At 32.4% G+C, this 10,855-nt stretch overlaps 1 long non-coding RNA gene across 4 annotated transcripts; it reads right to left on the minus strand.

Moving 5' to 3' along the window:
* Positions 1-1,072: 1,072 nt before the first annotated feature.
* On the minus strand, positions 1,073-9,471 carry LOC148387493 (uncharacterized). 4 transcript variants are annotated; one of them, XR_015862692.1, is made up of 6 exons: positions 9,371-9,471; positions 9,049-9,152; positions 8,882-8,971; positions 8,457-8,785; positions 8,327-8,381; positions 1,073-1,290 (listed from the first exon to the last, which is right to left on the minus strand). It is a non-coding gene; the product is annotated as an uncharacterized LOC148387493 (long non-coding RNA). The 4 variants fall into 4 exon arrangements; XR_015862690.1 differs by having other exon boundaries at positions 8,882-8,978; XR_015862691.1 differs by lacking the exon at positions 8,882-8,971.
* Positions 9,472-10,855: the final 1,384 nt, after the last annotated feature.

Below are 10,855 nucleotides of genomic sequence, written 5' to 3' on the forward strand. Positions count from 1 at the left end.
CTTGGCGAGTGGCTCCGTCGCTGCGCTTGAACACCTGAGACCCAGGGTTCGATTCCCCACCCTTGCTGCTTGCGCCCCATACTGCCTGCGCCGCCTGCGCCGCCAGCGCCGCCAGCGCCGCCTGCGCCCCATACTGCCTGCGCCGCCTGCCCCCCATGCCGGCTGCGCCCCCTACTGCATACGCTGCGCTGCGACATTCGCTACATAGCGATGTCTATAAATAGACAACTTTTTAGGACTTTACAAGTTTTTTTTAATTTTTTTTTAACCTTCTGTAATTTACTATTCTAGGCTGTTCTAAAACACCATCTGGTATGCTTGATACACATTAGAGAAGGTGTAAAAAAACAACATTCCGTTATTTACTTCATATGGTGTACCGGCACAAAGGTTTGCAGTGCTGAGGACATGAGACATAGAAAGAAGCATTGCTGATGTATCAATGGCCGCGCGATTAGGCACATGGACGGGCAACCCCCAGCCTCGGGTTCAGATACGGCATTGCTCAAATTGGCAAATCTTAGCAAGCTACAGAAGACGACTTTCTGCATCACATGAATATTTCTTGGGCATGTGGTTTGGAAGTTTATTATGCAAATGAAGTTGCTTTGTACATTTTAGAGACACACACATTGACGAGATAGCGGCAGTACTTATGTGTATTTGTTAGGTTGCTTTGGGCAAAACAAACCGCACGCAAAACACAGGTCACATTGACCCAGCTGTCTAATTGGGGCGCCTATCATTTGTAATGTACTTAAAAATTTAAATGATTAAAATTGTTAAAAATTATCACATACAGTTAAATAGAGCATCAGACAGGTTGAGGCAAATATCTAGCATGTGGTTTAGACGTCTATCATGCAAATGAGTTTGTTTTGTACTTTTAACACACATGCACACTGGCGAGACAACGGCAGTACTTCTTTCTTAGGTTGTTTTGGGCAAAACAACGAAAGGTGCATCGCATTGACCCAGCATCAGACAGGATGCAAATACGCTGCTACTCGGTGGCAGCACTTGGAAGTCATCTAGCCTTTCTGATATGGTCAATTTCATAAGGATGCCGGTATGAATAAGAACACTCTGGCCTTTATTTCACTCTGAACTGTGTAACCACCCAGTACATGTACCGAGGCTGGCCGTGTAGTTACGCAACTGCTTTGAATTGAAAGCTAAGGTCCTGGAAGTTACACGCTATGTTTATACATTCAATTGACTATAGCAGCAACCTGGACTGGACAGCAGCAGCCTTCTTTGTAGTCAGACAGCCAATGAGGACGCCAAGCCCTGCAACAAAACATGCAAGAAGTTTCACATTCAAGAGATGCACCATCGATTGAGGCACATCGCGAATGATGACTGACACCAAAGTTGACTTTATTTACAAGACCACCAACAGGAAGCAAACACGCCACTGTTGATTTTATTCACAAGAATGCCCACATGATGCATGACGATTCAAAACAAACCAAAAAATGGCTCTGACCACATTAAAACAGCTTTTACTCGTACAGAAAAATGTACCAACATTCTGCAATATTGCAAAATGACGCAAAACATAAAAAAAAAAAGAAAAACAAACAATACATACAATACAATACATACACTACAATCAATACAAAAAAACAAAACAAAAAAGAAAACAAAACAAAAAAAACAAAACAAAAAACAATACAATACAATACAATACAATACAATACAATACAATACAATACACACAATACATACAATACATACAACACATACAAAAAAATACAAACAATACCATACAATACCATACAATACCATACCATACCATACCATACCATACCATACAATACATACAATACATACAATACAATACATACATACAATACATACAATACATACAATACATACATACATACAATACAAAAAAACAAAAAACAAAAAAAAAGAAGAAAACAAAACAAAAAAACAATACACACAATACAATACATACAGTACATACAAAACAAAACAAAAAACAAACAAAAAAAATACATACAATACAATGCATACAATACAATACAATACATACAATACAATACATACAATACAATACATACAATACAATACAATACATACAATACAATACATACAATACGATACAATACATACAATACAATACAATACAAACAATACATACAAACAATACATACAATACAATACAAACAATACATACAAACAATACAATAAATACAAACAATACAATACAAATACAATACAAACAATACAATACAAACAATACAATACATACATACATACAATACAATACATACAATACGATACGATACATACAATACATACAAAACAAAAAACAAAAACCAAAAAACAAAACAAAACAAAACAAACAATACAAAACAATACATACATACAATACAAAAAAAACAAAAAACAAAACAAAAAAAATACATACAATACATACAATACAATACATACAATACAATACATACAAAACAAAAAAAACAAAAAACAAAAAAACCCCCAAAAAAAAGCCAATACATACATACAATACATATAATACAATACATACAATACATACAATACATACATACAATACATACAATACATACATACAATAAATACAATACATACAAAACAAAAAACAAAAAAACAAAAACAAAAAAAAAAAAAACACAACAAAACAAACAATACATACAAATCTTGGGATTTCCTGGGTTGAGCTGGCTGGATGAAGTGGCTGGAGAGAGGAAAGTCTGGGAGTCCCGCAATCCGACGTCCGGATAAGCGGTGGATGGCTGGGTGGCTGGATGGATGGGTGGCTGGGTGGATGGATGGGTGGGTGGGTGGATGGATGGGTTGGGTAGATGGGTTGGGTGGGTGGATGGGTTAGATGGACGGATGGATGGGTGGCTGGCTGGATGGGTGGGTGGCTGCCTGGATGGGTGGCTGGATGGATGGGTGGGTGGCTGGATGGATGGATGGGTGGGTGGATGGATGGGTGGATGGGTGAACAAAAAACAAAACAAAACACAAAAAACAAAACAAACAATACAATACAAACAATACATACAATACAATACAAACAATACATACAAACAATACAATACATACAATTCATACATACAATACCTACAAACAATACAATACAAATACAATACAAACAATACAATACATACAATACAATACATACAATACAATACATACAATACATACAATACAATACAATACATACAATACAAAAAAACAAAACAAAACAAAAGAAAACAAAACAAAAAAAAACAAAACAAAACAATACATACAATACAATACAAAACACACAATACATACAATACATACAAAACAATACAATACAATACAATACATATATACATACAATACATACAATGCAAAAAAAAAAAAAAAAAATACATACAATACACACAATACAATACATACAATACATACAAAACAAAAAACAAACAAAAAACAACAACAATACATACAATACAATACATACAATACAAAAAAAACAAAAAACAAAACAAAAAAAAACAAAAAAATACATACAATACATACAATACAATACATACAATACAATACATTCAAAACCAAAAAAACAAAAACACAACCAAAAAAACAACAAAAAAACAATACATACAATACAATACATACAATACATACAATACAATACATACAATACAATACATACAATACAATACATACAATACAATACATACAATACAATACATACAATACATACAATACAAAAAAAAAAAAAGAAAACAAAACAATACATACAATACAATACATACAGTACATACAAAACAAAAAACAAACAAAAAAAAAATACATACAATACAATACATACAATACATACAATACAATACAATACAATACAATACATACAATACAATACATACAATACATACAATACATACAATACAATACATACAATACATTACAATACAATACATACAATACAATACATACAATACAATACAATACATACAATGCAAAAAAACGAACAAAAAAAAAACAAAAAAAAACAATACACACAATACAATACATACAAAACAAAAAACAAAAAAAACAATACATACAATACAAAAAAAACAAAAAACAAAACAAAAAAAAACAAAAAAATACATACAATACATACAATACAATACATACAATACATACAATACAATACAATACAATACATACAATACAATACATACAATACATACAATACATACAATGCAAAAAAACAAAAAAAAACAAAAAACAAAAAAAAACAATACATACAATACAATACACACAATACATACAAAACAAAAAAAAACAATACATACAATACAATACATACAATACAAAAAACAAAAAAACAAAAAAATACATACAATACATACAATACAATACAATATATACAAAACAAAAAAAACAAAAACACAACCAAAAACAACAAAAAAACAATACATACAATACAATACATACAATACAATACAAATACAATACAAACAATACAATACAATACATACAATACAATACATACAATACAAAAAAACAAAAAACAAAACAAAAGAAAACAAAACCAAAAAAACCAAAACAATACATACAATACAATACAAAACACACAATACATACAATACATACAAAACAATACAATACAATACATATATACATACAATACATACAATGCAAAAAAAAAAAAAAAAAAAAACAATACATACAATACACACAATACAATACATACAATACATACAAAACAAAAAACAAACAAAAAACAACAACAATACATACAATACAATACATACAATACAAAAAAAACAAAAAACAAAACAAAAAAAAACAAAACAATACATACAATACATACAATACAATACATACAATACAATATATTCAAAACCAAAAAAACAAAAACACAACCAAAAAAAACAACAAAAAAACAATACATACAATACAATACATACAATACATACAATACAATACATACAATACAATACATACAATACAATACATACAATACAATACATTCAAAACCAAAAAAACAAAAACACAACCAAAAAAAACAACAAAAAAACAATACATACAATACAATACATACAATACATACAATACATACATACAATACAATACATACAATACAATACAAACAATACATACAATACAATACATACATACAATACATACAATACAAAAAAAAAAAAAGAAAACAAAATACATACAATACATACAGTACATACAAAACAAAAAACAAAAAACAAACAAACAAAAAAAAATACATACAATACAATACATACAATACATACAATACAATACAATACAATACAATACATACAATACATACAATACAATACATACAATACATACAATACAATACAATACAATACATACAATACATTACAATACAATACATACAATACAATACATACAATACAATACAATACATACAATGCAAAAAAAACGAACAAAAAAAAAAACAATACATACAATACAATACAATACATACAAAACAAAAAACAAAAAAAAACAATACATACAATACAAAAAAAACAAAAAACAAAACAAAAAAAAACAAAAAATACATACAATACATACAATACAATACAATACAATACATACAATACAATACAATACAATACATACAATACATACAATGCAAAAAAACAAAAAAAAAACAAAAAAATACATACAATACAATACACACAATACATACAAAACAAAAAAAAAACAATACATACAATACAATACATACAATACAAAAAACAAAAAAACAAAAAAATACATACAATACATACAATACAATACAATATATACAAAACAAAAAAAAAAAAAAACACAACCAAAAACAACAAAAAAACAATACATACAATACAATACATACAATACAATACATACAATACATACATACAATACAATACATACAATACAATACAATACAAAGAAAAAGAACAAAAAACAACAAAAAAAAAACAATACAATACAATACAATACATACAATACAATACATACATACAATACATACAATGCAAAAAAAACAACAAAAAAAAAACAATACATACAATACAATACACACAATACAATACATACAAAACAAAAAACAAAAAACAAAACAAAAACAAAAAAAAATACATACAATACAATACATACAATACAAAAAAAACAAAAAACAAAACAAAAAAATAATAATACATACAATACATACAATACAATACATACAATACAAAAAAACAAAAACAACCAAAAAAAACAACAAAAAAACAATACATACAAGATACAATACATATAATACAATACATACAATACAATACATACAATACAATACATACAATACATACAATACAATACATACAATACATACATACAATACATACAAAACAAAAAAAAAACAATACATACAATACAATACATACAATACAAAAAAACAAAAAACAAAACAAAAAAAACAAAAAAATACATACAATACATACAATACAATACAATACATACAAAACAAAAAAAACAAAAACACAACCAAAAAAAACAACAAAAAAACAATACATACAATACAATACATACAATACATACATACAATACAATACATACAATACAAAGAAAAAAACAAAAAACAACAAAAAAAAACAATGCATACATTACAATACATACAATACAATACAATACAATACATACAATACAATACATACAATACAATACATACAATACAATACAATACAATACATACAATGCAAAAAAACCAAAAAAAAAAAAACAATACATACAATACAATACACACAATACAATACATACAATACATACAATACATACAAAACAAAAAACAAAAAACAAAACAAAAACAAAAAAAAATACATACAATACAATACATACAATACAAAAAAAACAAAAAACAAAAAAAAAATACATACAATACATACATACAATACATACAATACAAAAAAAAAAAAGAAAACAAAAAACAAAATACATACAATACACACAATACAATACATACAGTACATACAAAACAAAAAAAAAAAATAAAATAAAAATAAATAAAATAATACATACAATACAATACAATACATACAATACAATACATGCAATACAATACATACAATACAATACAATACATACAATACAAAAAACAAAAAACAAAACAAAAAACAACAAACAAAACAAAACAAACAATACAAAACAATACATACATACAATACATACAATACAAAAAAAACAAAAAACAAAACAAACAAACAAAAAAAAATACATACACTACAATACATACAATACAATACATACAAAACAAAACAAAACACACAAAAAAAAACAATACATACAATACATACAATACATACAATACAATACATAGAATACATACAATACAATACATACAATACAATACATACAATACAATACATACAAAACAAAAAACAAAACAAAAAAAACAAAAAAAACAAAAAACAAAACAAAAAACAACAAAACAAAAAACACAAAAACAATACATACAAATCTTGGGATTTCCTGGGTTGAGCTGGATGAAGTGGCTGGAGAGAGGAAAGTCTGGGAGTCCCTCCTAAAGCTGCTGCCGCCGCAATCCGACGTCCGGATAAGCGGTGGATGGCTGGGTGGCTGGATGGATGGGTGGCTGGGTGGATGGACGGATGGGTTGGATGGACGGATGGATGGGTGGATGGATGGGTGGATGGGTTGGATGGACGGATGGACGGACGGGCGGACGGACGGATGGATGGGTGGATGGATGGATTGACATAGAACACATACAATACCCTGCTATACGCTACCATACACACAATGCATACAATACAATACATACAATACAATACCATACAATATCATACCATACTATATGCTCTGCATCTGGGAGTTACAATTATAGACATTGAGTAGAGTGGCAATGGCATGATATTTTTGCAACAATTACACATACCAACTCCAGTTTTATATTTAAAATATGTATACAATTATCAGTATATTGTAATGAGTTATAATAATTACAAAAGTATCCGAATTATAATAATTTAATTTTATCATCCATCAACTCACTCAAAAATGTCGGCATGAATCGAGCAGTCGACTAAACGGGAGAAAATCACGCTCGCAAACGTTTGTTGCATAACGGAAGGCGGAGGGGCGGGCGCCATCTTGGAATAGATTTGAACACGACGTAACAAATTTGTCACATTCATCAGTTTGCATAACACGGAAATAGCACACTATATGTAATGCAACATTGTTAATTTGACGAAACACAACGCCAAAGAGATTTGAAATACTGTAGCGGCAAAACGACAGTCGCGGTGGCCGGGACGAGTGTGAAAAGATTTTCAAGATATTTGTTCGCATCAAACAAACAAGGCGTCCGTCGTGAGAAACGGCAATGAACGACAAACATTTGATAGCTTACCCGAGAAACCGCCACACGGTCGGTGGCGCCTGCATTTGATAACTCGCCTTGAATCCTGCAACAAACAAACAAGGCGTCCGTCGTGAGAAACGCCAATGAACGACAAACATTTCCTAGCATGTTAGCTTACCTGAGAAACCGCCCGCTGCGCGGGTGATTGCACCGGTATTTGACAACTTCCCCAATTCACCTGAAGACATGACGTCACATCCGTCAATTCAAATCTTCCTCGCCTGCTCGTCCAATGGTGCTTTGCACACTAGCGTACCACGTGACAGGCCACTTCACACGCGGGCGGTTGCGCCTGTCGCTCACCTCAAGACTGAAAACTGCCTTCAAAAACCTAAGTGCCACTTTGCCCGCCTCCTACCTCTGCCCAAATTCAGTCTGACCAATCACAGCGCAACTGAAATTGGCTTGACCACGCCCACCTCTCCGACAGGCAAGACTGAAACCTGCCTTCAAAAAAAAAAAAAAAAAAAAAGTCACAAACTTTATGCAGAAGTGAGTGAAAATCGACAAAGTACAGCTCGTGGGTAAGGTCGGGTCCCGAACCATGGTTCCATCGTGTTAGAGGCAATGACGTTTACCACTTGACCAAAGACTCGTGTCCATGACAGTGACAGAAGGGCAACCAACGCTCACCTCAAGACTGAAAACCCAAATAGTGTTGGCTCGTGAGTGAACGATTCGTTCAAAGAGATTCTAAAAATTCAGTTCACCTAAAAGAACTGGAATGCACATCAGTACTTGGGGAGCTTCCGTAGTTGGTCTTTTAGCAGGCCCCGCCCACAAGTACCTCCACATTGGGTCACGTGACTAACAGCTATTTACATACAATAAAATAAAGTATGAAAACGTTATTAAAAAACACACACAAAATCATACATACACAAGACTAATGCCGCTGGAACGAGCTGGACTAAAGGAAGACATCCGTTTAAATTTGGTCAGTTTTAAGAAATAAGGAAATCATGAATATTAAAAGAGGATTTTTTTTTTAAACGACAAAGACGACAAACATTTGCTAGCATGCTCGCTTACCTGAGAAACCGTCCGCCGCCGCCGGCCCGCGCTCGGTGGCACCTGCATATGATAACTCCCCTTGAGCGAGCACACCTGTCTTCAATTGACCTAAAGCCCTGACGTCACATCCGTCATTCAAATCTTCTTCTCCTGATCGTCCAACGGCGCTCGGCACACTGACGCCACCAGGTGGTCGCCTGTCATGGTGACTACTGTGGAAAGGCTTGCTTCGGACTATCCGTTGAAACTTTCAACACCGAACATGTTTGGATGGAGGATACCCTATCAATATGACCAAATCTCCTTTGGTTCCCGAGCAGGCTCTGGTCGAGTGGTTAACGCCATTGCCTTCAATCAAATGAAAATATTTGTATCGAGTATATTTGTATTGTATATTTGTAAACGTGCTTTTGTTGTGCAATTAACCCTTTATTTATTTATTCTCTTTTTTTTTTAACCTCGTGTAGTGTACCTACACATATTGTCATATAAAATGTCTGATTTTTATGTTTTAATTGGCGAATATAAAAACAAGGAATAAGACGCCAGACACGTTTTAACATAAATGTTTATTAAAAATAATAATATCAAAAGCAAATTTCAAACCAGCAATCTAATGTGAAATTGCAGTAGATATATTGGATGACAATATTAAGGCGTATATAGGTATACACGTTATTTAAAAACGACTATAAGTGTTATACTACGACACAAGTGTTTACCAGCTCAGTGGCCTAAGAGGAGAGTGTCCGCCCTGAGACTGGGAGGTTGTGGGTTCAAACCCCTGCCGAGTCATACCAGTGACTATAACAATGGTACCCATTTCTTCCCTGCTTGGCACTCAGTGAAAGGGGTTGAAATGGGGCCCCCCCCTGCTGCTCACTTATACTCCGGTGCGACTTACAGTCCGAAAATTACGGTAAGTTCAAAAATATCAGAGGAAGTGATAAACAACTGAGGTGATTTGGTTGCATAAGCAAGCCTAACCCTAAGCACAGCAAAAGCGAGAGCAAGCCTAACACAAACCCCAACCCTAAGCACAGCAAGAGCGCTGGTCGAGTGGTTAACGCCATTGCCTTCAATCAAATGAAAATATTTGTATCGAGAGTTCATCCTAAAATGAATTGTTCTTGCAAAAATTCTGCCGCCGTTGCAGTGCTCCCGTGGACTCATTTTCAAGTCAGTTGCTAAGAAACACCACACCGTTGCACAGAGACAATTCTTGAGTCATATCAAATCAATGATTTTCAAACGGGTCCAAACAAGTTTTTCCCTCATGGCTACAAAGATCTCTAGATCTTTTCGTTCACTCTCGTTCACTGAAAACATTCGTTCTTTTGAACCCATCGTTCACTCACGAGCCAACACTACACTGCAGTAGTGATACACACACACACACACACACACACACACAATGATACGACAAACACGATGACACGACTTTTCACGCACCTGCACTTAACGAGGGAATCTTGGGAAACATGTTGGAACGCGGCCCCGAGG

This window comes from Syngnathus floridae, chromosome 14 (assembly GCF_059516105.1).
Source record: "Syngnathus floridae isolate MCC-2025c chromosome 14, RoL_Sflo_1.0, whole genome shotgun sequence".
Taxonomy (NCBI): Eukaryota; Metazoa; Chordata; class Actinopteri; order Syngnathiformes; family Syngnathidae; genus Syngnathus; species Syngnathus floridae.